The sequence below is a fragment of the Lepisosteus platostomus genome, chromosome 14, assembly GCF_059453375.1.
Source record: "Lepisosteus platostomus isolate fLepPlt1 chromosome 14, fLepPlt1.hap1, whole genome shotgun sequence".
NCBI classification, from domain to species: Eukaryota; Metazoa; Chordata; class Actinopteri; order Semionotiformes; family Lepisosteidae; genus Lepisosteus; species Lepisosteus platostomus.
In genome coordinates this window covers 8,060,761-8,072,270 of record NC_142624.1, presented here as the reverse complement: position 1 = coordinate 8,072,270, position 11,510 = coordinate 8,060,761, and the positions used below count along the sequence as shown (strand labels likewise).

The 11,510-nt window shown below is 44.0% G+C and overlaps 1 long non-coding RNA gene across 2 annotated transcripts; it reads right to left on the bottom strand.

Annotated features, from left to right (window-relative positions):
* Positions 1-430: 430 nt before the first annotated feature.
* On the bottom strand, positions 431-10,005 carry LOC148648842 (uncharacterized). 2 transcript variants are annotated; one of them, XR_015926486.1, is made up of 4 exons: positions 8,225-10,005; positions 7,513-7,584; positions 6,760-6,831; positions 431-1,141 (listed from the first exon to the last, which is right to left on the bottom strand). It is a non-coding gene; the product is annotated as an uncharacterized LOC148648842 (long non-coding RNA). The 2 variants fall into 2 exon arrangements; XR_015926487.1 differs by lacking the exon at positions 431-1,141 and adding an exon at positions 5,584-6,180.
* Positions 10,006-11,510: the final 1,505 nt, after the last annotated feature.

Here is an 11,510-nt window from a genome sequence, read left to right as displayed (position 1 = left end):
AAAACAGTCCACAAACCTGCCTACAACATAATCCAACATTCACAGCTCTAATGACCAAGAGGTTGACTGATATTCATCCAGAACAATAGAAAAAGACAAAAGTTAAGACTAAACTCTTTGAGGGCGACCATGAGCTACTCTTTAGGGCCCTGACGAGACAAATATCTAGTATGTGTTGACAGAAATAGATTCTATGCAAAATATACTTCAGACTTTACTATATACAGTACTAGATAGTACTATATCCAGGGTCTGCAATGAAAGAATAAACTTGCAAACAAACTCAAACAACTCAATGTAATAATTTGAATGGACTCAGACATCATACATCACGATGAAGCCGCTGGCTTACCCGTCCAAGAACAAACACTGCCTGAAGACTGATGCTCTAAGGCTGGGTGAAAAGCAGAAGAGTTTGCGCCCCCTGTAGGGAGAAAAATAAATCAGCTGCTTTACTGAGAAAAAGGTTCAACAGATTCCTGGAAACAGAACACTTTTTGAAATATAAATGCATTCTGGAAGTGTGTGGCACACTGACATTAGAGAAGAGCAGAGAGAAAACAGTAGGGAGCCCAGGACAGAGGCCTAAGGGACTCCAGTGGAGAGAGAGTAAGGAGACGTCTTTCCAGGAGACCTGGTGTCTGTATGAAGTGAGGGAAGAGGAGAACTGGGCAAGAGCAGTACCACAACTACCAAGATCTAAAGTACTGTATATAAATTACAAAAAGTCAGCAAAGGCATACTTATGTAAATATATGCAATTTACTAAAAACTTTCAGATCAAAGGCTTCCTACTGTATATACAGTCAGAATTGCAGCACTGTCAGATTTATTGCCAAATAATATCTCCAACTCCACAATACCAAACTACTGGACAGAATATAATACCACCACTACAGAAACATACACATGTTCTAAAATATACAGAAATGTGTTTACATGAAAGAAAAGGTGGAAAAACACAAATAAGGCATAAGGGAAAGTTTGAAAAACTCATTACAATCTCTCCATTAAATGTTGGATCAAGATTTCTAAGCATGTGACATCACAGAAGACCGTGTTACCATGGCGCCGATGATGTCACTCAAAGAGTCTTGAAGACGACAGTTGTATTCATCTGCTTCTCAGTCTGAACATGGAGCTGCAATGGGAAACACACTGACCTGTTTGCAGTGTTCCCCTTGTCAATGTACAACATGGGACTGTCAGAGAAAAACAAACAAGGAGGCTGACCTCCTACATGACATCAGACAGAGGAGCAAGCCTGAGAGGAGGAGGAGAGAAAGAGAAGAAAGGAGAGGAAGGGCGAAAGCCACCAAAAGCCTGAGACAGAACAGAAACAGGAGGGCAGGAGGAGCCTGGGTCAAGAGGACTCCTGAAACAACACAGGGGGACAAAAGAGACTCTGCTGCCAACAGCCCAGCTTGGCTGAGTCACTGCCGAGCCTCAGAAATTAAGCCCACCTGTGGTGGAACGGATAACACAGATAAGATCCAGCAACAGGAGAAAGACAAAAACAATGACCAAGAACTTTCACCAACTAAGGAACAGGAACAAGAGATGCCGAACCTCACTGTGCCTCCAGAATCTCTGACAGAACTAAAGGACAGGCCTGGGCCGCTACAGGAACCTGGGCTAGAGGAAAACTCCCCCCCCTCTCAACTCTCACTGCACAGACTGCTCGGAGAACGACAGCCCAGGAATCAAACTGAGGACACAAAAGACAATCAGCAGGAAAATGAGCAACAACTCATGGCTGACAATGACAGTAAATTAAAAGAAGAATGCACGATGAAGACTGAGGATAGGGATGAGGAAGAAACTCCTAAAGAAAATCTGGACAAGGGAAACAAAGCACTAAAGAAGGCAAAAGAGAAAGAGCTGGAAACTACGCATAACAATGAAACACAAAAAGAACAAGATAGGCTACAAACTGAAAATGCTACCAGGGACGTGGATGATATCACAAAGGACATAGTAACACCTTGTCCAGCCAAGGACAATTCAAAGTCTGAAGTTGAAAACAAGTTCAGCCTAACTCCTGTGCTAGACTACAATCTTGAAAGCAGAAGACAAATGAATGACTGGACACTTGAGTGCTTTTACCTATCGCCCACACAAACACATGGTACAAGGACAACAGTGGACAACATGAGAGGGGACTGTGAAAAGACAACACAAGCACTGCCAGAGCAAAACACAGAACACCCTAGAGACAGCTCTGAGGATGACATGAAGAGACATAAGACAGGACTGGAGAAGGAGGTGGAGAGAAGTGAGGCAGAACTCACTGTCATCAACCAAGAAAAAAAAGTCATAGACTCGGGAAAAAGAATTGCAATGCCAAACACAGAAGAGGACATAATTCAGGACGAACAACAAGAAACGTGTGCAGAATACACAAATAAAGCTTTGTGTGGAACAGACACTGAAAGAACAACATCAAGTCCATCTAAAGCCCACCAAGCAGATGAAAAACTGTGGATGGAAGAAGCACAAAGTCCACTAGACACTCAACATGAAGACATTAAAGAGGGCAAAGACTCAGAAAAACTAAACGAAGAACACGTCAAGTTTAAGATACAAGAGAAATCATTAGTGACACAACAGAACAATCTACACGTTGTTACACAATCAAAGTCTCCAGCAGAAGGCAAATTCAGCCAACTTGCTGTCTCAGACTACAGTCTTGGAAGGAGAAGCCTCATCTGTTGCAGAAGGCAAAGGATTGACTGGGGAGCTGAGGGCTTTTTCCTATTGCCTACAGAGACAGAAGGCAGAGGACTGACAGTGGAGCACACCACACAGGACTCTGAAATAAAGGACAGCGCTGAGGATGACATGAAGAAACATAAGACAGGAATGGAGAAGGAGGTGGGGAGAAGTGGGTCAGAACGAACTGGCATCAGCCAAAAGAAGACAGTGATAATTGTAATTCTAATGCAAAACACAGTGAAGGACATAGTAAAGGATGGGGTTCAAGAAGAAAATTCTGAAGTAAACACAAATTCAACTGAGTGTGAAACAGACACTCAAAGAAAGACACCAAGTCCATCTGAAGCCCCAGCTGTGCAGCAGCAATTCCTGACCACTGCAGAACCTCACAGCTCTGCACCTGACACAGAGGACCAAGCTCACCTGAGAGGACAGGAGGGCCACACAAATGGAGCCCCCTGTACACCTCCCACAGCCCTGAGAGACGAAGGGCTAAGAAATACAGAAACACAAAACAGACACGAGCCTGAAAAGGAAGAGCAGAAAAAGAAGACAGAGGAAGAAGAAGTGGAAGACATACACAACCCTGAAACAGAAAAGGAAGAAAATAAGCAACATGATAAAAATGGTACCAGCGGAGTGGAGGAGACAGAAAAAACAAAGAGCCAGTCAACAGGAAAATATGACGGCTGTGACAAAAATGACAAAGGTGAGGAGAGTGTGTTAGCAGAATGTAAGGAAGTGACTCTCAACAGAACTGAGCCCATGATGTTGCCTGGAACACAGACACAGGGAACAGTCTGCACTCCTGGAACTTCACAGAGCCCCGTTCCTGCCAACCTGCACCTTCACCCACAAGAAATACAGAGCGGGGAGAAAACTGAGGATGACAGGATGGTCCAAACCCACCAAGTAGACAAACTGTGGACTGAAGATGCACAAAGTCCACCAGATACGCAACATGAAGACTTTAAAGAGGACAAAGACATAGAAAACAACAATGAAGAACATTTCAATTTAAAGATAAAAAAGAAATCATTAGTTATCCAAGACAACAATCTGAAGGAGAAATCGCAGCACAGAGAGAAGAGAGACTTCGTGGCAGAAATGCCACCTAATCTCCCCCCTGTCAAAACACCTCATGATGCAGCACAGGAGTCCGGCTTAAACACAGTTGTGATGAACTTTCCTCTTTCCCCTGAGCCCATTAAGCATCGCAGGAGGAGAAGAATCAGGGGCAGAAAGAAAAAGAAAAATATGGAGGCAGTAGGGAATGAAACTCCCCCTGCAGAGACAACGCAAAATAACTCCAAGGAGATGCAGTTCGATTACCGTGCCAAGACAGAGGGAGAAAGGAAAAGACAGACAACACAGACTGTCAAAGAGGAGAAAGTGTCACCTGAGCCACTCAGACAGACAACAGGCGTCCACACTGGGGCCCAACAGGTTCAGCCTCAGATCTTACAGTCAGGTCCACAGCCTGGCATGAGGAACAGGTGCAACACAGAGCACATGTCTTCCTCCTCAGAAAGCCACTCCAATGGATCAGCTCACAGGGGAATATCAATGAACAGGAACACAGTCACATTCAGAAACAAGAGAGAGCTCACATCCAGTGCCAGGCAGGGGTGTGGACCTCCACAACAATTCTCAACTCGGGGGCGGCTGCAAAGCTCAGACACAAAGTTGAGCCCCCCTGGCTTCTATCGGACTTTAGTTTTCTGGAATAGCCAGATGAAGGACAGACGAGTGGAGAGATGGTCCACCTGCCCTGAAAGGATCACGCCCTGCCCCCAGGCACGCCCCTCCACCCACAAGACAGCAATGGAGAAGGAGGTGGAGAGAAGTGAGGCAGAACTAGCAGTCATCAACAACATGAAAGACGTAATAGACTCTGGAAATACAATTACTATGCAAAAGACAGAAGAGCACATAGTAAAGGATAGGTTTCAGAAAGAAAATTCTGAAGACAACACAAATTCAGCTTTGTGTGGAACAGACACTCAAAGAAGAACACCAAGTCCATCTGAAGCCCCACCTGTGCAGCAGCAATTCCTGACCACTGCAGAACCTCACAGCTCTGCACCTGACACAGAGGACCAAGCTCACCTGAGAGGACAGGAGGGCCACACAAATGGAGCCCCCTGTACACCTCCCACAGCCCTGAGAGACGAAGGGCTAAGAAATACAGAAACACAAAACAGACACGAGCCTGAAAAGGAAGAGGAGAAAAAGAAGACAGAGGAGGAAGAAGTGGAAGACATACACAACACTGAAACAGAAAAGGAAGAAAATAAGCAACATGATAAAAATGGTACCAGCGGAGTGGAGGAGACAGAAAAAACAAAGAGCCAGTCAACAGGAAAATATGACGGCCGTGACAAAAATGACAAAGGTGAGGAGAGTGTGTTAGCAGAATGTAAGGAGGTGACTCTCAACAGAACTGAGCCCATGATGTTGCCTGGAACACAGATACAGGGAACAGCCTGCACTCCTGGAACTTCACAGAGCCCCGTTCCTGCCAACCTGCACCTTCACCCACAAGAAATACAGAGCGGGGAGAAAACTGAGGATGACAGGATGGTCCAAACCCACCAAGTAGACAAACTGTGGACTGAAGATGCACAAAGTCCACCAGATACGCAACATGAAGACTTTAAAGGGGACAAAGACATAGAAAACAACAATGAAGAACATTTCAATTTAAAGATAAAAAAGAAATCATTAGTTATACAAGACAACAATCTGAAGGAGAAACAGGGGTGTGGACCTCCACAACAATTCTCAACTCGGGGGCGGCTGCAAAGCTCAGACACAAAGATGACCCCCCCTGGCTTCTATCGGACTTTAGTTTTCTGGAACAGTCAGATGAAGGACAGACGAGTGGAGAGATGGTCCACCTGCCCTGAAAGGATCACGCCCTGCCCCCAGGCACGCCCTTCCACCCACACAGACAGTGACCAAACAAAAAGACAGACAGACAGTGACAATGCACCACAGAAAGTCAGACAAGCTGAACGAAGCTCTAGTGCAGTATTTGCATGTACACAAGGAGGAAAATATAGAGCTCAAAACATACAGAACCAGACAAGCGGACCTAACACCTGTCAAGTCTTTAAACACAAGAGGACCGGAGCCCACCTGACCTACTCTGAGGTAGTGAGAAGACAGTCTGGGCCTGTTGGGAGAGCACTCCCGAATCAAACCCCCCCCACAGATCACAACGGGGGGAATCACTGAGGACCTGGACAACAGCCTGTGACCAAGAACACTGACTAAGCACCTAAAAAACTCACAACTTCATTTCTTCAAAAATAAATTTACAATATGCAATAATAGCTGTGTTTCTCTTCTTTCTACACTAAAAACCTGAGTCCATTTTGCTTCAGAATCTAGAAGATACCAGCACATATAAAGAATGATGGAGAGGCGTGTCCAGTCTGGTGCGACACATGAATTCTGTGTCTGTAAATAAATAAAGACAGACTTTATCTATTCAATCCTTCAACAAGCTTTTTAAAAAACTTATTTGTAATATATTAAGAAAACTATAAAGAAAATTACTGATATTACATTCCTACGTATAACCATACGTTATGGTTTGGTTTCACCAATACCCATCAACAGCTTTTTGGACTCTAATTTACAGTGTATTAGTAATATTACAGCCCTACAACACGTGAAATGATACAATAAGAACAATTGATGAACGTCACAGCCATACTTTTTCAATGTGATAGAAATTTCATAGATGTGCTCTAGAGAATGTTCCTTCCTTAAAACATATTACTAATCAACCTGAATTTAAAACAGAAAACGCGCAAGATTTATTAAAGGTGTAAAACTCTCAACATTTTCCCTCATTCGATGTTCATGCAATGGATAGAAAATAAAGAGAGTTCATCCTTTACAATCCCTTGGACCCTACATGCTGACAACAGTTGAGTCTGCAAGGAAACAAACTTGCAAACAAACTAAAACAACTCAATGCAATAATTCGAATGGACTCAGACATCATACATCACAATGAAGCCGCTGGCTTACCTGTCCAAGAACAAACACTGCCTGAAGACTGACGCTCTCGTGCTGGGTGAAAAACAGAAGAGTTTGCGCCCCCTGTAGGGAGAAAAATAAATCAGACTCTACTGAGAAAAAGGTTCAACAGATTCCTGGAAACTGAATGCTTTTTGAAATAAAAATTGACTTTGGATGTGTGTGGCACACCAACATAAGATGAGCTCTCTCAGCTGTAATCTTCTGCATTCATTGTAAAGTATCCTTGTACTCATACTCTTCATTTTAACATTTTTACCAAACATTTGAGCATTTTCAAATTATACTCCCCATTTAAGTCTAAAAACTGATAAGCCAAAAAAATCATCTTTGATAACATCTTGTTTCCAAAGAAACATGCTAATGGGTCTCATGCAACGGCACACAGATGAAAAACAGTCCACAAACCTGCCTACAACATAATCCAACATTCACAGCTCTAATGACCAAGAGGTTGACTGATATTCATCCAGAACAATAGAAAAAGACAAAAGTTAAGACTAAACTCTTTGAGGGCGACCATGAGCTACTCTTTAGGGCCCTGACGAGACAAATATCTAGTATGTGTTGACAGAAATAGATTCTATGCAAAATATACTTCAGACTTTACTATATACAGTACTAGATAGTACTATATACAGGGTCTGCAATGAAAGAATAAACTTGCAAACAAACTCAAACAACTCAATGTAATAATTTGAATGGACTCAGACATCATACATCACGATGAAGCCGCTGGCTTACCCGTCCAAGAACAAACACTGCCTGAAGACTGATGCTCTCAGGCTGGGTGAAAAGCAGAAGAGTTTGCGCCCCCTGTAGGGAGAAAAATAAATCAGCCGCTTTACTGAGAAAAAGGTTCAACAGATTCCTGGAAACAGAACACTTTTTGAAATATAAATGCATTCTGGAAGTGTGTGGCACACTGACATTAGAGAAGAGCAGAGAGAAAACAGTAGGGAGCCCAGGACAGAGGCCTAAGGGACTCCAGTGGAGAGAGAGTAAGGAGACGTCTTTCCAGGAGACCTGGTGTCTGTATGAAGTGAGGGAAGAGGAGAACTGGGCAAGAGCAGTACCACAACTACCAAGATCTAAAGTACTGTATATAAATTACAAAAAGTCAGCAAAGGCATACTTATGTAAATATATGCAATTTACTAAAAACTTTCAGATCAAAGGCTTCCTACTGTATATACAGTCAGAATTGCAGCACTGTCAGATTTATTGCCAAATAATATCTCCAACTCCACAATACCAAACTACTGGACAGAATATAATACCACCACTACAGAAACATACACACGTTCTAAAATATACAGAAATGTGTTTACATGAAAGAAAAGGTGGAAAAACACAAATAAGGCATAAGGGAAAGTTTGAAAAACTCATTACAATCTCTCCATTAAATGTTGGATCAAGATTTCTAAGCATGTGACATCACAGAAGACCGTGTTACCATGGCGCCGATGATGTCACTCAAAGAGTCTTGAAGACGACAGTTGTATTCATCTGCTTCTCAGTCTGAACATGGAGCTGCAATGGGAAACACACTGACCTGTTTGCAGTGTTGCCCTTGTCAATGTACAACATGGGACTGTCAGAGAAAAACAAACAAGGAGGCTGACCTCCTACATGACATCAGACAGAGGAGCAAGCCTGAGAGGAGGAGGAGAGAAAGAGAAGAAAGGAGAGGAAGGGCGAAAGCCACCAAAAGCCTGAGACAGAACAGAAACAGGAGGGCAGGAGGAGCCTGGGTCAAGAGGACTCCTGAAACAACACAGGGGGACAAAAGAGACTCTGCTGCCAACAGCCCAGCTTGGCTGAGTCACTGCCGAGCCTCAGAAATTAAGCCCACCTGTGGTGGAACGGATAACACAGATAAGATCCAGCAACAGGAGAAAGACAAAAACAATGACCAAGAACTTTCACCAACTAAGGAACAGGAACAAGAGATGCCGAACCTCACTGTGCCTCCAGAATCTCTGACAGAACTAAAGGACAGGCCTGGGCCGCTACAGGAACCTGGGCTAGAGGAAAACTCCCCCCCCTCTCAACTCTCACTGCACAGACTGCTCGGAGAACGACAGCCCAGGAATCAAACTGAGGACACAAAAGACAATCAGCAGGAAAATGAGCAACAACTCATGGCTGACAATGACAGTAAATTAAAAGAAGAATGCACGATGAAGACTGAGGATAGGGATGAGGAAGAAACTCCTAAAGAAAATCTGGACAAGGGAAACAAAGCACTAAAGAAGGCAAAAGAGAAAGAGCTGGAAACTACGCATAACAATGAAACACAAAAAGAACAAGATAGGCTACAAACTGAAAATGCTACCAGGGACGAGGATGATATCACAAAGGACATAGTAACACCTTGTCCAGCCAAGGACAATTCAAAGTCTGAAGTTGAAAACAAGTTCAGCCTAACTCCTGTGCTAGACTACAATCTTGAAAGCAGAAGACAAATGAATGACTGGACACTTGAGTGCTTTTACCTATCGCCCACACAAACACATGGTACAAGGACAACAGTGGACAACATGAGAGGGGACTGTGAAAAGACAACACAAGCACTGCCAGAGCAAAACACAGAACACCCTAGAGACAGCTCTGAGGATGACATGAAGAGACATAAGACAGGACTGGAGAAGGAGGTGGAGAGAAGTGAGGCAGAACTCACTGTCATCAACCAAGAAAAAAAAGTCATAGACTCGGGAAAAAGAATTGCAATGCCAAACACAGAAGAGGACATAATTCAGGACGAACAACAAGAAACGTGTGCAGAATACACAAATAAAGCTTTGTGTGGAACAGACCCTGAAAGAACAACATCAAGTCCATCTAAAGCCCACCAAGCAGATGAAAAACTGTGGATGGAAGAAGCACAAAGTCCACTAGACACTCAACATGAAGACATTAAAGAGGGCAAAGACTCAGAAAAACTAAACGAAGAACACGTCAAGTTTAAGATACAAGAGAAATCATTAGCGACACAACAGAACAATCTACACGTTGTTACACAATCAAAGTCTCCAGCAGAAGGCAAATTCAGCCAACTTGCTGTCTCAGACTACAGTCTTGGAAGGAGAAGCCTCATCTGTTGCAGAAGGCAAAGGATTGACTGGGGAGCTGAGGGCTTTTTCCTATTGCCTACAGAGACAGAAGGCAGAGGACTGACAGTGGAGCACACCACACAGGACTCTGAAATAAAGGACAGCGCTGAGGATGACATGAAGAAACACAAGACAGGAATGGAAAAGGAGGTGGGGAGAAGTGGGTCAGAACGAACTGGCATCAGCCAAAAGAAGACAGTGATAATTCTAATTCTAATGCAAAACACAGTGAAGGACATAGTAAAGGATGGGTGTCAAGAAGAAAATTCTGAAGTAAACACAAATTCAACTGAGTGTGAAACAGACACTCAAAGAAAGACACCAAGTCCATCTGAAGCCCCAGCTGTGCAGCAGCAATTCCTGACCACTGCAGAACCTCACAGCTCTGCACCTGACACAGAGGACCAAGCTCACCTGAGAGGACAGGAGGGCCACACAAATGGAGCCCCCTGTACACCTCCCACAGCCCTGAGAGACGAAGGGCTAAGAAATACAGAAACACAAAACAGACACGAGCCTGAAAAGGAAGAGCAGAAAAAGAAGACAGAGGAGGAAGAAGTGGAAGACATACACAACACTGAAACAGAAAAGGAAGAAAATAAGCAACATGATAAAAATGGTACCAGCGGAGTGGAGGAGACAGAAAAAACAAAGAGCCAGTCAACAGGAAAATATGACGGCTGTGACAAAAATGACAAAGGTGAGGAGAGTGTGTTAGCAGAATGTAAGGAAGTGACTCTCAACAGAACTGAGCCCATGATGTTGCCTGGAACACAGATACAGGGAACAGTCTACACTCCTGGAACTTCACAGAGCCCCGTTCCTGCCAACCTGCACCTTCACCCACAAGAAATACAGAGCGGGGAGAAAACTGAGGACGACAGGATGGTCCAAACCCACCAAGTAGACAATAAACTGTGGACTGAAGATGCACAAAGTCCACCAGATACGCAACATGAAGACTTTAAAGAGGACAAAGACATAGAAAACAACAATGAAGAACATTTCAATTTAAAGATAAAAAAGAAATCATTAGTTATCCAAGACAACAATCTGAAGGAGAAATCGCAGCACGGAGAGAAGAGAGACTTCGTGGCAGAAATGCCACCTAATCTCCCCCCTGTCAAAACACCTCATGATGCAGCACAGGAGTCCGGCTTAAACACAGTTGTGATGAACTTTCCTCCTTCCCCTGAGCCCATTAAGCATCGCAGGAGGAGAAGAATCAGGGGCAGAAAGAAAAAGAAAAATATGGAGGCAGTAGGGAATGAAACTCCCCCAGCAGAGACAACGCAAAATAACTCCAAGGAGATGCAGTTCGATTACCGTGCCAAGACAGAGGGAGAAAGGAAAAGACAGACAACCCAGACTGTCAAGGAGGAGAAAGTGTCACCTGACCCACTCAGACAGACAACAGGCGTCCACACTGGGGCCCGACAGGTTCAGCCTCAGATCTTACAGTCAGGTCCACAGCCTGGCATGAGGAACAGGTGCAACACAGAGCACATGTCTTCCTCCTCAGAAAGCCACTCCAATGGATCAACTCACAGGGGAATATCAATGAACAGGAACACAGTCACATTCAGAAACAAGAGAGAGCTCACATCCAGTGCCAGGCAGGGGTGT